General features: G+C 48.0%; 1 protein-coding gene and 1 non-coding gene across 2 annotated transcripts in view; one reads left to right on the top strand and one right to left on the bottom strand.

Annotated features, from left to right (window-relative positions):
* The window catches only part of Dop1b (DOP1 leucine zipper like protein B), a 104,539-nt gene that overhangs the window by 78,121 nt on the left and 7,205 nt on the right, over nucleotides 1-19,213 (bottom strand). The gene's annotated exons all lie outside the window — the stretch shown is intronic.
* LOC113175990 (small nucleolar RNA SNORA67) lies at nucleotides 5,472-5,642 on the top strand. Its single transcript, XR_003300024.2, has one exon. It is a non-coding gene; the product is annotated as a small nucleolar RNA SNORA67 (small nucleolar RNA).

The raw sequence follows: 19,213 nt of genomic DNA, 5'->3' as shown, positions 1-19,213 counted from the left end.
GGGGCTCACCTACACTGAGTGGGAGTGGGGGGCACACTTCCTGGCATCTACACCAGCTAGGGTGGTCCTGGGAGGGATCCAGTGTCCATCGGAGAAATCTGCCATCACCCCGTTGGGATGAGCAATGGCGTCTCAGGCGAGGTGTCCAGGGGTGGGACCCAGGGCTGTTGCAAGAAGGGTCTGCAGGATGTGATGTGCCTTGCCAAGACACCGGATCCAGAGCATGAGCAGGTCAGAGCTGCTCTCCTAGCTTCAAGTGACCACTGCAGAGCCCCACGGCTGAGAGTAGCTGATGTCTCCGAGGTGCGGCACAGGGTCTGATGCTCTGCTACGCACCCACGTCATAGCACATCCTCCCACACGTGAATCGCCGAAAGCCCCTGGGTGAACTCCAAGCTGCCTGAGGGCCACCCAGGGGCTTCCAGGCCTGGTCCTGCCTGTGCTGCTCACTGCTCCCTAACACTCCAGTTCTAGCCTTCGCCACACACAGAGCAGTCCACGGGTCCCACTGGCCTGCTGCTGCTCCTCGCCTGTCCTCTCACTCTGAGCAGGGAACCTCCTCTCCACCGCCTGGGGGAGGGACTATCACCAATCTCTGCTGTCTTCAGCACTTCCTGCAGTGCCTAAACCAGAGCAGGCGGCTGGAACATCTGCCATGCCAACTGCATTCCACTTGGCCAGGATGGCCACCCTGGGCCATGTGCCCTGCAGGCCATGACAGCTGTTTTTTTACAAAGAAAATGGTCCCTCCTCTAACACGCACTCAGGTTATGTGGGAGGTAGAGGAGGGAGAGGAAAACAACAAGTATCATCAGAGGCCTGAGGCCTACATGAACTCTCAAAGTCAATAAAATTACAGATGCACACCTATAGTCCCAGCCACTCAGGAGGCTGAGGCAGGAGGATTTCAAGTTCAGGGTCAGCCTGGGTAACTTAGTGAGACCCTGCCTCAAAATAATATTTTAAAAAAGGGTAGGGGATATAGCTCATTGGTAGAGCATGCCAGGGTTCAATCATCAAGAAATATTTTAAGACATTATAAAAAACCTAGTATTTTAAACAAAGGGAAAACCAACAAAATAATTTGAATAACGTGCTTATGTTCAAAAAAAAATCAAGGAGGCCACTTAAGTTACACACTGTAACAGAAGATGAGAACAAACAGAGATGCTGCAGATAGGAAGGCCGCACGGGCACTGGAAGGGAAAGGCACTTTCACAAGGGACATTTTCAAACGTGAGAAAGGCAGGAGGGCCAGGAGCTGTCACCCAGCTGCAGCAAGTGTGGCTCCTGGCCAGCCCAGAGGACACACTCCCAGAGAGTCCTTTCTACCACTGGTGGCTTGCGGGCGTGGTGTGGGCAGGGGGCTCAAGGCTGTCTTCACTGGAAGTTATTTTTGATAAGATGGTTTTCTCTAATCTCAGTTTTGCTCAGTGTAGTTTAAGGACTTCTGCTATTTCTGGTGCCACAGATGTCCAGTCCCTCAGATGGCATTTAGGATTTGTGGGTATTTTGCTCCCCTCAGTCTGTGCAAAGCAGGATCCCATTGTTCTGCCCTTTGATCCCAGGATGGCAACAGGACTTACTCCAGCCAGTGAGGTGAGTGGCACTGTGAGCCGACTCTGGCTTGGGCTTTGAAAGCCAACTCAGAGCTTGTCAGGCCTCTGACCACTCTAAGATCAAGAAACAGAGGCTGGGCTGGGGGTGTGGCTCAGTGGTAGAGCACTTGCCTGGAATGTGTGAGGCACTGGGTTCTATCCCCAGCACCACATAAACAAATAAACAAAATAAAGGTATCGTGTCCATCTACAACTTAAAAAAAAAAAAAAAGAAACAGAGGCTGACTCCAGGGGCTTGGGAGGCTAAGGCAGGAGGATCACAAGTTCAAGGCCTGCTCCAACAACCTAGTGAGGCTCTAAACAACTTAGTGAGATCCTGTCTCAAAAAATAAATAAAAATAAATAAAAATAAAAACGCTGGGAATGTGGCTCAGTGGAAAAGCACCCCGGGTTGGAACTCCAATACAAAAAAAAAAAGGTTGAGGGGGAAAAAAAAAAAAGGACCCCAGCCTGGGTCTTGAGAAACTGGAGAGACAGAAACCAGCTGCTGACCCAGTGAGCCAGAAGATCACCAGGTGTGAAAGTCAAATGGCTCAGCGGCAGAGCACTTGCCTAGTGTGCACAGGGCCCTGGCCTCCATCCCCAGCACAGCAAAAAAAGGTCTCTGAGATTTGAGGCTTGTCTGTTGCCACAGCATAACCACCACATCAAGATCACCTCCTTCTCAAATTAATAAGAGTCCCTCCTATCTGTATGGTGATGTGTCCAAGACTCCCTGTGGATGTTCAATACCACAGATAATGAGCCTCTCATACTGCATTTTTGCTTATACATCCAAGCAAAAATGCAGTATGAGAGGCTCATTATCTGTGGTATTAAACATCCACAGGGAGTCTTGGGACACATCACCATAATAAAGTTTTATAATAAAGTTTCTATAATAAAGTTTTACTTATAAGTCAGGCACTGAAAACAATAACAAAACAGAACAGTGAAAGCAGTATTATGTACCAGAAATTATGCGAATGTGGTCTCTCTAAGTACCTCACTGTACTGCACTGGCTCTCCTTGTGCAGATGTGAGATGAGAGTCCACGTGACAAGATGAAGTGAGGTGCAGGACAGGCAAGTGATACAGCATCGGGGCTGCTGTCAGACCCCAGCAGCAACACGACGTTCAGGACAGCTTCTAGGTGATGAACAGGGAGGGCATGTACCAAGCTGTGTGGACATGTTGGACAGAGGGAGGATGCATGGCCCAGTGGGATGGCAAGAGCAGAAGCTTATCTTTTGGATGCAGTAGTAAGAGTTCCCTTACGAAAGAAAGAGCTATCCATTATTTATTCCCTCCTTCTGGATGCTAAAAGCTCAGAGCTCGATGGGGTCCTCCACTAGCCCAATTTCTTTAGTTAGACCCCCTGATTCAGAAGTTCCTCTGCCCATGCCCTTGGAAAGGAGCTGAGGCGCCTGGCCTACATGGCCAGCCACATTCTCTTCTGAGGACACTTCTCTGCAGGACCTGGGTGTTCCATGCCTCCTCTCTATTAGGGGAGATGGAGCGTACTATCTGTAGCTGCTGCTACTTTTATAAAAGAAGGTATTCTAGAAGGAACAGCCCTTGCCTGGGAGGATCAATACTGAACACTGTGCACTGCTGCTGGGGATGCATACCGCGTGGCCACTGTGGAGAACAGTGAGGTGACTCTCCCAGAGACTGAACATTTCATTTGCTTATCAAAGTGTCATCAGATCAATCAATCCCACGTCTAGATATATATCCAAAAGGTGCAAAAGCAGGGACGTTAGCAGATACTTGCAACCCCTTGTCCACAGCAGCAGTATACACAGCACTGCCAACGACAAACAGCCCGGTGTCCACTGATGATGAAGGGCTCAACAAAATGTGAATACACAGGCTGGGGATGTGGCTCAAGCGGTAGCGCGCTCGCCTGGCATGCGTGCGGCCCGGGTTCGATCTTCAGCACCACATACCAACAAAGATGTTGTGTCCGCCGAGAACTAAAAAATAAATATTAAAAATTCTCTCTCTCTCTCTCTCTCTCTTCTCTCACTCTCTCTTTAAAAAAAAAATGTGAATACACAGTGGGACATTCTGAGGCTTAGAGGGGAAGGAAGTTCTGACACAGGCTACAACCTGGATGAACCCCAAGGACACGGTGCTAAGTGAAGGGAGCTGTCATAAAAGAACAAATATCATGTGATTCCACTTAGCTGAGATCCCTAGTGTAGCTGAATTCAGAGAGACAGGAAGTAGAAAGGAGGCTGCCAGGGTCTGGGAGGAGGGAGGAACAGAAGTTATTATTTAATGGGTATAAAGTTTCAGTTTGGGAAGATGAAAACATTCTGGAGATGGATGGTGGTGACATCCACAAAACACAAATGCACTTTAATGCTATGCTACCAAACGAAGACTGTGTGTGTGTGTATGTGTGTGTGTGTGTGTGTGTGTGTGTGGTACTGAGGATTGAACCCAGGGCTTTGTGCTTGCGAATCAAGCACTCTACCAACTGAGCTATTCCCAACCCATGAATGTACACTTAAAACTGGTTAAGATGGGCTCAATGATGTGCACCTGCAATCCCTGCCGCTTGGACAGCTGAGGCAGGAGGATCCCTTGAGCCCAGGAATTCAAAGCCATCCTGGGCAACAGAGCAAAATCCTGTCTCCGGGGGAAAAAAAAAAAAAGGTCAAAATGCTAACTTTTATATTATGTATATTTTACTACAATTAAAAATATAAAAGATTCAGTTTCATGGCAATTGCTCACATTGGCTAAGGCTACATAAACCATAAGCTTGTGTGTCACTTCCACAACAGACCTTTCCCACACCAAACTGAAGACTCCTTCTTGACCAATAACCAGGGGACATATTTCAGCAAACCCTCAAGAGACCCATGGCCACAGTCCAGCCTCTGAAACTGAGAGTGAGCTTCAGTTTCTAATTAGGCTCTAAGGGCTTGTAAACTCCTGATTCCTGTGTGTGTGTGTGTGTGTGTGTGTGTGCATGTGTCCCCTCCTTAATGAACTAGTAAATTCTATTAAAGTTCTGGTGGGTGTTTTTATTCTCTGGAAGCCCTTCATCCTTTGCCCTACACCAAAGCCAGCTCACACCTGCATGGGTAAATGACATTATGACCCACGAAACCTGGCTCAGAAAAAGTGAAGACATGAAGCATTGGGATGTTAAAAAGGAAGCCATAGCTCATGGGCAACTCTCAAGCTGTCCTCCTGATTCAAAACGCCAGACAAAGCAAGAGCACCTGCCCTCCTGTGCAATCTTGGTGATTTTTTCTCCTTTGGGCTAAAACTGGGCCACACGTGAAGTCAGCCTCTCTTCCCATACTTTCCCTCATTCTCATCCACCTCCAGCTCTCCAAGAGCTGCCAGGACTGGCATCCTGGCACAGACAGAAAGGCTACCCTCTGTCTCTCTCTTTCCAGCCTCTATCCGGGCATTTTGTTCTGGCAAGAATCCTCTCCAGCAAGAAGGCTCAGCAAATACTTGCAGGACTGTTTCATGTTTTGGGTGGGGTTTTCAGATTGGCTGGCTAGTCAGCCTAATACAGGTAGCTTGGAGAAATGTCCTACAACTGGGGAATAAATACATCAGAGAAATAGATGAACCTGGAAGGAAAAATGGCCATGTTTTCAAAATCACACTTCGAAAGTGCTATATGGGAAGGAAAAGCTACAATTAAACAGGAAATTAGACTTCCTTATTTTACCCAGGAACTGTACCATTCCAAAAGCATTTCTAGAACTATAATTAAGATATAATTACAATATTTTTTACTTCATTATATTTGTAGGCTTAGTAGATTGATCTTAAAACAAAATAACAAGGGCTGGGGTTGGAGCTCAGTGGCAGAGTGCACACTTAGCATACACAGGCCCCTGGGCTGGATCCCCAGCACCAATAAGTAAGTGAACAAATATTTACAAAACACAAGAAAGGTGTCTCTCTCAGGAAAGTAGCAACTCAGAAGAAAACCTGGCTTACCTAAGGTCTTTGGGAGACAGAGGATACTTAACTTCTTTTGCTTCCCTTTGGCTGCAAACATGCATATTTAAGTTCCTCTGGATGGATCATATCTTCAATCCATAGGCTGAATTGGCCATCTTTCTTGACATAGGCCAGAGACGCTGATGTGCAGCAGGTTTCTTTAGTCATCAACTATGACCTTCCTACCAACAGGGAAAACTACATCCACAAAATTGGCCGAGGTGGGCGTTTTGACTGTAAGGGTGTGGCTATTAACATGGTAGCAGAAGATGACAGAGGACTCTTTGAGACATTGAGACCTTCTACAACACCTCCACTGAAGAGATGCCCCTTAATGTTGCTGACCTCATTTGAGAGGCTGTCCTGCTACCTAACTCCAGCCAGGGTTCAATTCTGAGGGCTAAGGTCAGCTGGAAGGGGGGAAGGAAGGGAGCCAAGGGATGGACATCTTGTCTTTTTTTTTTTTTCTTTGAATAAATGTCACTTTTTGAGGCAAAAGAAAAAAAATACAAAAAATAAAATCTAAGTTTATTTAAAAAGGTGGGGGGCTGGGACTGTAGCTCAGTGGTAGAGTACCTACCTGCCTTGCATGTGTGAAGAGCTGGATTCGATCCTCAGTACCACATAAAAATAAATAAAGATACTGTGTCCATCTACAACTAAAAGAATATTTAAAAACAAAAATAAGGGGTTGGGGGGAGCCTTGAACTACATCCCAACATCATTCCCAAAGGCTAGGAAAGTTATCTCACTTTGTTTAACCCAAGAAAATACCTATGTTTTCCTTTGGCATTATACAATCTGACAGTGTGATATTCTCCAGGACTCTCCAGCTGATTTAGAAGGGTTCCATGTAGGAACTACAATGAAAATTTTCAAAAGACTAGAGCATGAACTCAAAAGGTAATTCAACAGACTTCAAAATGGTTAAGATGGTAAATTTTATATTATGTGTATTTTACTACAATTACCAATGTTTTTAAATGAACATAAATTAATAATATGGGTGGGAAGGAGGAAGAATTGTTTGATTTTAAAAATGCTTTATTTAGCCTGTAAAATCAGTTTAAAAAAATGTTTCCTTTAAAAGTTCCCAGCAGGGAGTGGGATTGTGGCTCAGTGGTAGAGTGCTCACCTTGCACGTGCAAGGCCCTGGGTTCGATCCTCAGCACATTTAAAAAAAAAAAAAAAGATAAATATTAAAAAAAAAAAATTCCCAGAGGGCTAGGGCTGTGGCTCAGTGGTAGAGCGCTTGCCTAGCATATGTGAGGCACTGGGTTTGATTCTCAGCACCACATAAAAATAAACAAAGGTCCATCAACTAAAAAATATGTTAAAAAAAAAAAAAAAAAAAGGTCTCAGCAGAGAGTTCCAACCTCCCCCGCACAGGGCAATGACATGGCTCCAGCAGCCAAATATTTGTCCACAAAAAAACGTGAGTCATTTGGAAGCCTGTCTCCTGAAGCAAAGGAGGAACTGTGTTCACCACATGAGAGACGCATGAGAGATGGGCCTGCTCCCTCTGAAAGTCAGTCATCTTTCTAAGGATGTTCTTTTCATGCCATGAAACGCAGCTGTGAGACGGCACAGTGAGTCAGACCTGACAGGTGGCACTAGTTTCAACACTGGCTGTGTACTCGCCAAGGGACACCAGCAGTGCCCTTTACAAAGGAAAGAACAGACCTGAGCGATAACAGATTGGCCAGGACTTGCCACATTACAGCAAGCCAAGGCCCCACAGCCCGAGCGGAGTGTCATGCTCTCCTTGAATGGCGGTGCCTCGGGGGCTGAGAGAGAGAAGCTGAGAAATAGGTCCATCAGCAAGGGCCCTGGGAGCCACTGCAGGAAGCTGGGTCCCACGGGCACCTGTGAGGTCACTTTTAACTGGGGGAGGGACATTGTCAGAATTACTAAAACAAGGAGCTTCCTTCTCAAAAAGGTCACCAGCTGGAACACAGCCATGCTGCAGTCGGCCAGCCAGTCCTAGTTACCGGCTCTGGGCAGCTACCATCTACAGCTCACCCCAGCTGCCAGACAGCCACTAGTGAGGGATGGAACTCCTGGGTTCCCTCTGCCTTCCACGCCAATGAGAGATGCACTAGAACACTTGTTTTTTTCTTTAAAATTCTTCTTAAAGAGTGTTTTACTTCTTTTGAATCCATTTACCTCCTTGCTTAGGCTTGCTCTAGCTAATACGGACTCATGCTTTCTGAGCAGGTCTCGTTCCTGGCAGAGGGCACGGAAGGCTACCACATGGACAAGTGACCAAGACTTTCAAAGGCACAGGTGGGAAGATGGAGGCAGCCAGGGAGTCCGGTAGGCCTGGCCTGATGGCTCTAGAAGCCCCTCTGCGCAACTGCCTGACCTGGCTCTGCAGGGAGGGAGTGCTGGTCTGGGAACTGCCGAGCCTGTTCACGCAGCCCAGCTCGAAACCAGACACCAGCAGCTCCATCTGCCCCCCTGAGGGTCACCTGAACACTCCACAGAGGCTTCCTCACACAGAATGTGTGCTGCCACCACTCACAGGCTGGCCTCAGAGAGGAGGGGAGCACACAGGCACGCATCCATGTCCACCTCCTGGCCTCGCAGGGGCAACACCAAATGCACAGACACCTACACACACAGACCGCCCAGGCATACACTTGCCACACACGAACACACACATACATGCCCACCCACACGTTCCACACATGTAGGTGTCTGCCCCCACAAGCACATACATGCCCACATCACATGCAACACGGATACATAAGTAGCACACGCCTACACATGTGAGCAACAGCTACCTTCACACCCAATACATGACATACACTCACACCCACACATGCACACGCTCTACACAGACACACACATGTGCACCCCATATGTGTAAGCACAGACTTACACATGTGCGCACACATGTAAACACACCCACACAGGTACAGTCCACACAGACACCCCCACACATGCATACACATATATACACACTGATACATACACATATCAAACTCATAAGCACATACCCACATACACACCACACATGTACACCCACATGCACACACATGCCACCTATCCCCCCATGTACATATGTGCACCAGGGGGTCATGAGCAAGAGGCCCTCCAACCACACAGGATGCTCCCAATCTCTTAGTTAAGATGACCTCGGTATCAATATTCTAGATCAGAAAACGACTTGTTACAACACAACGTGACAAACACATTGCTACCTCACCACACAGGCCACAGCACACCACTTGCGTGCCCCCTTCTGCGATTATTCCATTTAGGTTCCTAAAGCCACTCAGCACCACCTCTAACCCCTACTGTCCTACCTTCCCACAAAGATACAGGACAGCTGTGACACTGGGCGGTGCTCTCCCTGCTTCAGACTCCCCTTTTGTTCTTCGACAGCATCACATCCTTCCCTGATCCCACCACGCTCCACCCCGAGGGGGGATCCCCCGCAGATGATGACCCAGCTGAAGGACAGAAATGCTATCCACACAGCCCACAGCCAAGCGAGCTGCTGAGCTTCTGTTTCTTCATCACCCACTCAGAGGTTGGAAAAGCATATTACAGGGGCTTACAAGGAAGTCACACTATTTTGCGGGGCGGTGGGGGGGAGGGATGGTGTTAACGGCCAGCAGGCTCAGAAGTGGCGGGAGGAGGTTGAGGCAACTGAGTTTTGTAGGAAGCCAAGGAAAAGAGAGTGAAGACAGGGAAAAACGTACCCTCAGAACCCAGACTAAACCTCAGAACACACGCCACAGAGAACACTGGAATTCTTACTTTACGTGTGTGTGTGTGTGTGTGTGTGTGTGTGTGTAAGAGAGAGAGATGCACACACGCAGAGACACTGGGGATTGAATTGGGGGCTTAAGCTACATCCCCAGCCCTTTATTTTTTAAATTTTGAGAAAAGGTCTTGCTGAATTGCTGAGATTGGCCTTGGACTTAAGATCCTTCTGCCTCGGTCTACCAAGCAGCTGGGAAAACAGGCATGTGTCACCCTGACAAGCAAAATACTTCAATATTTATACCTGTGTGTCAGAGATCTAACAGAAGAATGGAATTAGATGTGGCACCTGGAAACGTCACCTTCCTTCTATTTAAATGTATTGTGATCCACATGCAGATAATATAGTTAATAATAACCTGTTAAAGTTCAAGCTGAGAGAAGAAAGGACATCTTAGGAACCGTCTCATCACAAATCCCAAACAGGTTTCAGTCCCCAAAATTCTACAGGTAGGAGTCAATATATACATATTTATATATACATACATAATTTGTTTATTTATTTATTTTGGTGCTTCTGGGGACTGAACCCAGGCCCTTGTACATGTGAGGCATGCACTCTACCACTGAGCTGTATCCCCAGCTAAGTCAATATTCTTCAAAAGTCATGCCTAGAGACCAGAGTGGGACTGGTTCCTCGAGAGCACGGAGGTAGGATGGCTTCAGAATGGCTTCCCAGAACTGGGGACATGGCCTCCAGAGCTCTGGTTCCCACTGGCACAAGATCCTCCTCTCTGGAATGCATGGGAGCTCCCCAGTGGGCTGGCTCTGCAGTAGGTGACAGGCCAGGCAACAGGGCACCAGAGTGTAGTGCAGAGTCTCAGCGGGACATGAAAACACAGCTCCCTAAGGCTGTGAGGCCTGCTCAGCCTCATCCACCTGATCACGGTTTTCCTCCTCGGTGCTTTCCCTTTGCTTCCCTGTCCCTCAAACAAGCCATGTTCATGGGAGCCGAGCTCTTTGTGGCTGGGTGGGAAGTGGTGGTTAACAATGCACAGGAAATGTGACAAAGAATAGTCCTGGCTTCCTCCAGAGGTAGAGTACCATGGCTGCCAGAGGCGGCACTGCAAGAACACGCCCTGGTGAAAATAAGAGGTTCTGCCTTAGAAACCTCGGCAATCATGTGGTAAAAGTCTTGATCCCAGGCAGCAGCCCTCCAAAGCAGATGGCAAGGGTAGGGGTTGATGCGGGACACTGTGGCTTTTAAGGGTAACAGGTTCCTTCACCATCAGCAGACAACATGCCTGCCTGAGCCCACAGGAAACAGGCTCCAGCTCCAATGCGCTAAGGGTGGTCCAGGGTCCTGGGCTCAGTGAGGACACACTGGGCTTTAGACCAGACTCCCTAACTGCACGGGTTTAAATGAAGAAAACCCACCACCTCATGAGACCAGAGATCTAGGGCAGGTCCTCAGCTGGGGTGGTTTTACATGGGGACATTTGGCAATGTCTGGAGACATTTCTGGCTGCTGCAATGGGGGTGAGGGATGGGTGACACCAACAGGCAGCAGAGAGAACCTAGAATGTTAATAAACCCCTACAGCGAAGGGCAGTAACCCCTGCAGCCTGGATGTCCATTAGGCTGAGCTGAGACCTGGTCCAGAGCAGCACATGGCTGTCTTTGGCTTATGCAAAGGGCTCCTAAGAGGACCCAGGGTTTTATGTACCTATGTGCTGCCAAAGGCGAGTGGACTTGCTGCCTGTCTCTTCCTGTCAATGGCCATGGGTTCAGGCATTAGATTCTCCGACAAGTACACAGAAGAGCCAACAAAACAACCAAAAACACAAGTGCCTATTCTTCACTATTCTTTGTATTAGATGAAATCCTTCCCAGACGCCAGCTGCAGCATTCCCTGCACCTCTCATGGGTCACAGAAGGTGGTGTGCCGTGTCTGAATTCATCTGTGCCAAGGAACACAGATTAGGGTTCCATCCTAGAACCATATCATCTACCACTTGGGCACCATGGGAGAGCATGCTCCTACTGGACCCCTACACATAACTGGAGTTCCACTGGCTAAGACAGAAGAGGGGTGACCAGCTGCTGGGGGGCAACCAGGAGTCTGCCCTAACCTGGGAAGGCAGGACAAGTCTGACTGTGAACCTCGGGGTCCAATCCTGCTCCTTCCTTCATCCCCAGCAGAACCTGGGAATTAGATGATGTTCCAGCCCCTATACTTCCACAGCATGAGGAGAACTTTGCCTGATTATCACCTTCACCACAAGCACAGGATGGGACTGTGCTGCTGGGAAAAAGCTCGACACTCTGCACACTGAGCAGTAATGAGGTGACATGCATGTCTGCTATACGAAGATAAGCAGTAAATAAATTCAGTAAGGAAGAGACGGATCCTTAAGGAGACACTCGACAGAGGGCAGCTGAGGGTTGAGGTAATGGTGAGCCACTAGAGGCCCTTCCTCTCCTAGTTATTAGCATGTGCCAGGTGCGGACGGTGTCAGGGATATGCCTTCACACCATGTGCCCCTTGTCCCGCAGTAAGGGGTGCAGTCTGGCCATTTGTTCAGTGAGATGTGTTCACACTAGATATTTTCCTGGTGTGCCTTGAGCATGTGAGCGGAAGTGACATGTGTCACTAAGGCCTGTCAGGACCTCACTATGGGGCTGGATGCAGTTCAGGGGGGAGCCCTGCCCAGCATGCAGAAGGTCCTGGGTTTTATTTGTAGCACCACAAACAAAACACACAAACACTTCCCTGCGCATGCTTTCACACAGCACTGAGTTTCTAGTCTTGTTTTAGCAGCTAACGTTACTGTAGCATCATTATTTAACCCTGTTCCAGAAAATGCTAGCAAAATATTAGGAAAAAAATACACAAATTTAGTATTGGTGGATGGTGCACCTGTCTACCTGAAGAACTCAAAGACAAGAACCTAAGAAAACAAATACATTCACTAAGATAATCAGTTCTCAGTTCCACCAGTTGATGGTTTCCTCTCCTCCAACTAGTTAAAACAGAGGAGGGCTGGGGTGCAGCTCAGCGGCACAGTGCTCCTCTAGCCTATGTGAGGCCTGGTGCCACTTCCAGCACCACACACACACACACACACACACCCAGAAAAGAAATCCAGTCACAATAGCAAAACGCATGCATAACATCTCCCTAATAACCTGAGGAACAGGAAGGACTTATGTGAGAAGAATGACAAATCCTTAGGGTCACAAGTGAATACTTCTTAATGACTGAAGAGACTCACTACATTCCCACGTGGACGGCCCATCTGTGTAAACATGTCGCTTCTTCACACAGAGTAACCTATAATTGTTAGCTAATGTCCACAAACCTCCCCACTTAACGGTTTTTAAACTTTACAAGTGATTCTAAAGTTCCCAGCCTGAAAATGCCAGAGGAATTCGGAAAGAGAGGAGGTGAGGAGGGGGGAAAGTGAACCATCCTTCCAGATCAATGCGTGATAAGGACAGCAGTTAACAGGTGGAGTCCCCAGCATCCATGCAGACAGATTAGTGGACAAAATAAGGCCACCAAAAGATCCTGTGGCCACAGCATTAGCCACAGGCCCTCTGGCACAGCAACACCTCCCCGGCCAGCTCACCTTGATGTAAACAGCCCTGTGCACAGAGAGGCTCACGACAGCTTTCTTTAGAATCATGAAAAACTGGAAGTACATTAGCACAACAATAAAGGGCTTCTAGATTTTGTCCACGCATGTGTGTGGCTAAGAGGCTACAGAGAAGTGTCAACCTGCCTTTTCTGCTCCCTCATTTCCTCACGAGCATTTCTCGTGACGTGTGCTCACGTCAGTGGACTACAGGTCTGTCCCACTGGAAGGCTGCGACTGCCAGGGCACTGTTCTAGCACAGACTGCCTCATGACCACACCCCTACAGCTGGTGGCTACCTCCCACTTTTTACTATACACGATGACACTATGGAGACCCTCACGGCTATCTTTGGGGGATGTCTGTCCATGGGACTAGAACACATTCACAGCAACCTGTGCTCCCCTCCTAGTCCTCGGTCATGGGGGAAATGCAGAGCCACAGTGAGGTGCTCACTCCACTGAAGTGGCTGAAGTTAACCTGACCCTACCAGGTGGGGCGAGGACACAGAGGAGCTGTGGCCTCAGCCACTGTGGCTGGGAATGCAAAATGATACAACCACTAGGGAAAAGGTCGGGCAGTTTCTTAAAACAATTAAACCTATATCCTTGGATGTAACCCAAATGTCCATTAACGGGGAAGTGGATAAACGACCCGTATATATCCATGGGCCTTACTCAGCAAAAGGGGATGATCAACATCCACAACAACTCTCAAAATAGCTTTGCTGAGGAAAAGAAGCCAGATCAGAGAAACAGATGACTTTATTTATATAGAGTTTTAGAAAATGCAAACGAATCTACAGTGATAGGAAGCAGACTGGCACTCATCTAGGGACCAAGAGGGAGTAAGTGGTTACGAAAGTGCATGGGGAAACTTCTGGGGGTGACAGATACACATTCATTATCTTGATTGTGGCAATAGTTTCACCCAGATATACACAAATCTCAACAGTTGCCAAATTATACACTTCAAATGTGTGCAGTTTATTATGTCAAGAAAATGGGAAGGGAAAAAAAGGGAAGTTAAAGACCATTTTAAAAAATAAATAAATGGGAATGCCCATATTAGGCTTAAATACCTGCTTAAATCACAACAGATATTCATGTTCAAACAGCTGCCTTGAGTGAAAACCAGCCAAGTTTAACTTAGTTCCTTCTGTGTCAGTCTACACAGGCTGCTACAACAAAATACCACACACCGTGTGGCTTTAACAACAGAAAACTCACTTCTCCCAGTACTGGAGGTTGAGGTCCATGATCCAGGTGACAGGTGATTCAGTTCTCTTCCCACCTGGCTTGAAGAGAGCCGCCTCTGGCTGTGTCCTCACATGGGGTAAGGCGAGGAATGGAGGAAGGAGGGGGTGTCTCTCTCTTCTTATAAGGCCACAGTGATATCAGCTCAGGGCCCCACCATAATGACTTCATTTATCCTAAATTACCTGAAGACCTTGCTCCATAGGGAGTCACACTGAGGGTTATGGCGGCAACATATGAATTTGGCAGTGGTGGGTGTGGCAATTCAGTACATAGTGCCTTCCATACCAAGGCCTAAAAGACATTTCTAGCTGTATAACTTTCTTAGAAGAATTTATACCACATAAGTGGATCACAAGCCCTTTCCTTTATCCATAAACTCAATTCTGCTAGAGGAGCTTTTGTCGCTAGGAAAGTGGAGGGCTAATTCCTCTGTCTAAACCTGGACTGTTTCTCTCTAGCAGGCTTGGAAAGGAAGAAAGGCAAAAGGTTCTTTTACTCAAACACAAAACCAGTAAGACCTTATTCTAGCTACCAGGAATTGAAATGCAGAGTCAATTCTGCTCGGCAAAGAGAAGCGCTCTCAATCCTACAGTGTCCAAGTGGCTTGCACACAGGCTGCTGATGAAGCCCGAGTCGGCAAGGCCCTTGCACAATCTCAGCTCCTTCCAGATGGCCTGGGGTAGGGAATGGAGCCAGAACGTCATGTCATCTGAGCCCTACAGTCACTGTGGCAAACCAGGACTGCACAACCTCTGCCACCCATTAGAAGCAGGGTAAGATGTGCCATACTTTTAGCTACATCTTCTCAATTCTGTTGCCAAGAACATCAGGATGCTGCCAGAAATAAATGGATCCTATGTGTACTTTCAGCACAAGGCTACTTTACTTTAGAGAGAAGGGAGTCGGTAATTGTCAACAGCATCCTCTCCACTTGGCCTCTTCTCAGAAGGCCATCCAGGCCATGCCCTCCCACCGCGACCCTAGTATTGCACTATGTGACAACCTCAAAGTCACAGGCACAGAGACACCAGAAGGTTACTGGTGAATGGCTAAAATAGTAGTCCCCTACTAAGGTGCCACACTGTAACAGATGGGCCTATGAGAGAGGACAAGATGAAAACAGGCATCCTGTAGGCAAAGATGTCACCTCAGACCCCCCCACTCAGATCCAGAGTGGGGAGTTAACTGTGGCAGCAGCAGCCACTGAGATGTAGGGGCACCTGCAAGACACTCAGAAGTAGGCACCCCACAATGCACCCTCCACGAAGCAGTCAGCGCAGAGCTCTGGAGGCGCGGCTCTGGGCATAGATCATCAGGAAGGATCTCTGACACGGATGTCCAGAGTCAATTCTTCTGTGTCAGTCTACACAGGCTGCTAAGTATGCAGGGCATCACCGCATCACTGCACACGCAAGAACTGAAGGTCTCTAGGGCACTCGTGGGCACGAAGGAGATTAAAGAAATGACCTTTTAACTTCTATCAGGGGTATGATGAAAGACCACCTGGGCTTCCACCAGAAATGAGCTTTCTTAAAAAAGCTAGTGTGTGCAGAGACGATGTGCACCCCCTCAGACCTGGTTACGGGCTGAATCACGTTGCCTGCAAATGTCCAAGCTGAAGTTCCAACTCCAACATCTGCTCTACAAGGAGACCAAAATAAACCGAAGACTTCAGGAGCTGTCCAGGGATGCCCAAGGTCCCTGGCTGTCCATGTGGTTCAGGAAACCTGCCTCTGGCCATCTGTGAGATTTATGGTGTCTGTCCTCAAAAGCAGCAAAAAGAGATGGGTCGCTTGGGGCACTGGTACTACCAAGGACAATTTTTAAAAAAGAAGATTGGTCATAAGCTTTTAAATCCACAGAGGCATTCACTCTATCCTTCATTTTGGGGCTGGGAGCCACCATAGGCCGCTGAGCTTCTTTCTTTCTAAATGAAATCTGGTATCCTTTAACCAAGAGCTCCCAGTCCCTGGCCCCCTCCTCGACTCTACCTCTAAAGCTCAGCATTCTTCCCTCCACTGGAGTTCAGACTGCAGTATCCATCTTTCTGTGGTAGGCTTAGTGCACTTAACATAACCTTCCTCAGTTTCATCCATCTGTCCCAAATGACAGGATGCACTCCTTTTTTGAAAGCTGAATGGTATTTTGTTTTATAAATTTTATTGATTAAAATTTATCTAAAAATAATTAGATGATGGCTTGAAGTCTCAGATGAACAAGTAGCCAAAGCTACCCTGATTATGCTGACACACCTAAAAACTACGAAAGCTACACAATACCCTAAAAAAAGTCAGTGATACCTTATTATAGAAAAATTCTAGAAATTGTATTGAAAATTTAACAAGTTGGTAAAATGATACAATTAGAATCTGTCTAGAGTTGGATAAAGCAAGACCTCTCAGGGCTCAGTTTTCTGTTAGTAAAAAAAGGTTGAGCAAGAAGCATCTGCTCTTCTGAATCTATGGTTTGTGCTTACAGCCACCCACCAAGAGAGCATCTTGACCAAACCCACAGTATGGTTTGCATCTGCATCATAACAGTTTTTATTAATTCAATGCTAAAGTAACTGAGTTCTGTGCATACACTAATCTAAGAAATCCCACCACATTAAACCTTAGGAAAAATCTCCATGCACATTGGCTCCCCCAGGTCCCACAGAACACAGAAGCTACAAGCCTCAGAGAAGCAGTAACAACTAGAGTTACCCTGATCCAACTTGCTCCCTCCCGCGCCTCCAAACCCTCAGCCAGTCACTGCTCTCGGGCTACAGGTGCCCACCTCCACCAGGCCTCCCGTGCTCTATGGTAGCCAGAGGGATCCTCTTAACAGGTAAGGACAGGTATCCTTGCTCAAGTCCTCCCAGGAAGGGCTCTCAGTGGCTTCCCCTCCCCCTGCCCACTCTAGAATAAAACCCGACCTGAGACCTGGCCCCACTGCCATCCAGGCTATGTCCTCCCACTTAGACCCTAGTATTGCACTATTTGACAACCTCAAGGTCATGGAGACACCAGAAGGTTGCTGGTGAATAACTAAAATAGTAGTCCCCTACTGAAGTGCCACACTGTAACAGATGGGCCTACGAGAGGACAAGATGAAAACAGGCATCCTGTAGGCGAAGATGTCACCTCAGACCCCCCACTCAGATTCAGAGTGGGGAGTTAACTGTGGCAGCAGCAGCCACTGAGATGTAGGGGCACCTGCAAGCCCTCAGAAGTAGGCACCCCACAATGCACCCTCCACCATGCACCCTCAGGCCTATGCCCCAGAAGGCCTTCCCGCCAGCTTGCCCACTGCATTCAGGCCTCTGCTCCATGTCCTGTGATCAGAGTTGTCTCTAAAACAGCACCTGGCCTCCTCCTCACCACCCCACACCCCAGGAGTATCTCCTTCTTGGTGTACAGCACCCATCACATATTTGTTGCCTATTGTCTGTGTCCTGCCAATGAAGCCTCCCACTCCATGGGAGCAGGAGCTCTGTGTTGGGGACACATCGCAGCACCCAGGCGTACAAGTGTCTTGGTTTTGCCACTGTGTTTGTGTGCTAGGGCTGCAGGAACACAGTACCACATGCCAAGTGGTTCCAACCACTGAAATGCATTGTCTCGCATTCCTGGGGGCCAGAAGTCAGACATCAAAGTACCAAAAGAGCCAGTCCTTCTGAATGCTGTCAAAATCTGTTCCAGGCCTCCCTGGTGTCTGCCGGTTAACATCGGCCTCTGGTGTTCCCTGGCTGGTGGATGCCTCGTCCTCTCCGGGTGCTCTCCCTCTGTGCAAGTCTGTCCAATTTCCCTTTCTTTTGAGGACCAGTCAGACTGGATCACCGCCACACCCTAATGACCCATTTAGCTTGACTGTCTCTATAAAGATCCTATTTGCAAATTCAGTTACTTCTAGGGGTCAGGACTGCAGCATGTTCTTTTTGGAAGACACAATTCAACCCTGTTACCACTAGAAGCTATGTAACATTGGGCAAGTTGGTCAACAGTCACTGGTAAAATGGGGCTAATGGCTATACCCACCTCCTTTGGGCGAAGGAGTCAGGGTCCTTGGTGGTGAAGTGGCACAGTCCTCAGAAAGAATGAAAACTTGGACAAGCACAGAGGGAGAACCCAGGCAGAGATCAGGATGATGCGCCCACTGACTAAGAAACTCCAGAGACTGTCAGCAGCCAGCAGGCGCAGGGAGGCCTGGTACAGACTCTGACAGCCCTCAGAAGGACTGGCTCTGATGCCACTCTGATTTCTGACTTCTGGGCTCTAGGAGTGTGAGACAATACATTTCTGTGGTTGAAGCCACTCAGTGTGGTACTGTATTCCAGCAGCCCTAGCACACAAATGCAGTGGTAAACATGAGCTTCACAGACACTGACATGGAAAAGCCCGGGAAACCCTGCTCAAGACCACAGATTCAGCCAGGTGCAGCAGCACACGCCTGTAATCCCAGCAGCTTGGAAGGCTGAGGCAGGAAGATTTCAAGTTCAAAGCCAGCCTCAGCAACATAGTGAGGCCCTAAGCAACTTAGTAAGACCTTGTCTCAAAAAATACAAAGGGCTGGGAATGTGGCTCAGTGGTTAAGCACCCTTGGGTTCAATCCCTGGTACCAAAAAAGAAAAAAAAAAAAAAAGACCACGTGCCCAGGGCCAGGCTGTGCTAGGTCTGAGTCCTCCCCCTGTGGCTGGCTGGCTGGCTGGCTGCGGCCCTGCACAAGCTGCTTAGGTTAGACCTGATCTTAAGATATGTTGCAAAGGTTACACAACAAAGCTGAGGACACCAGTCGTGGGCAGATTGAGACAAGCCTGATTGTCACCTTTGTCCCTCTGACGCCTTAAAAATCTTTCAGGGTGGCTGGTGTAACTTGTTGCTTAATTACAATGACAGAACAAGCAGCACGGCCAAGATGAGACAGTGGGAGTCCTGGAGTCACAACCACAATGACAAGTTGTCTTTTAAAACTTCTAACTAGTACAATACTATAAAAGGAGTTCAAGTTAGTGAGTGAGTCTTTGAAGAAGGAAGGCATC

The sequence above is a fragment of the Urocitellus parryii genome, chromosome 2, assembly GCF_045843805.1.
Source record: "Urocitellus parryii isolate mUroPar1 chromosome 2, mUroPar1.hap1, whole genome shotgun sequence".
Lineage (NCBI taxonomy): Eukaryota > Metazoa > Chordata > Mammalia > Rodentia > Sciuridae > Urocitellus > Urocitellus parryii.
Note: the sequence above shows the minus strand (reverse complement) of the source record. Positions and strands in the feature narration are given on the sequence as shown.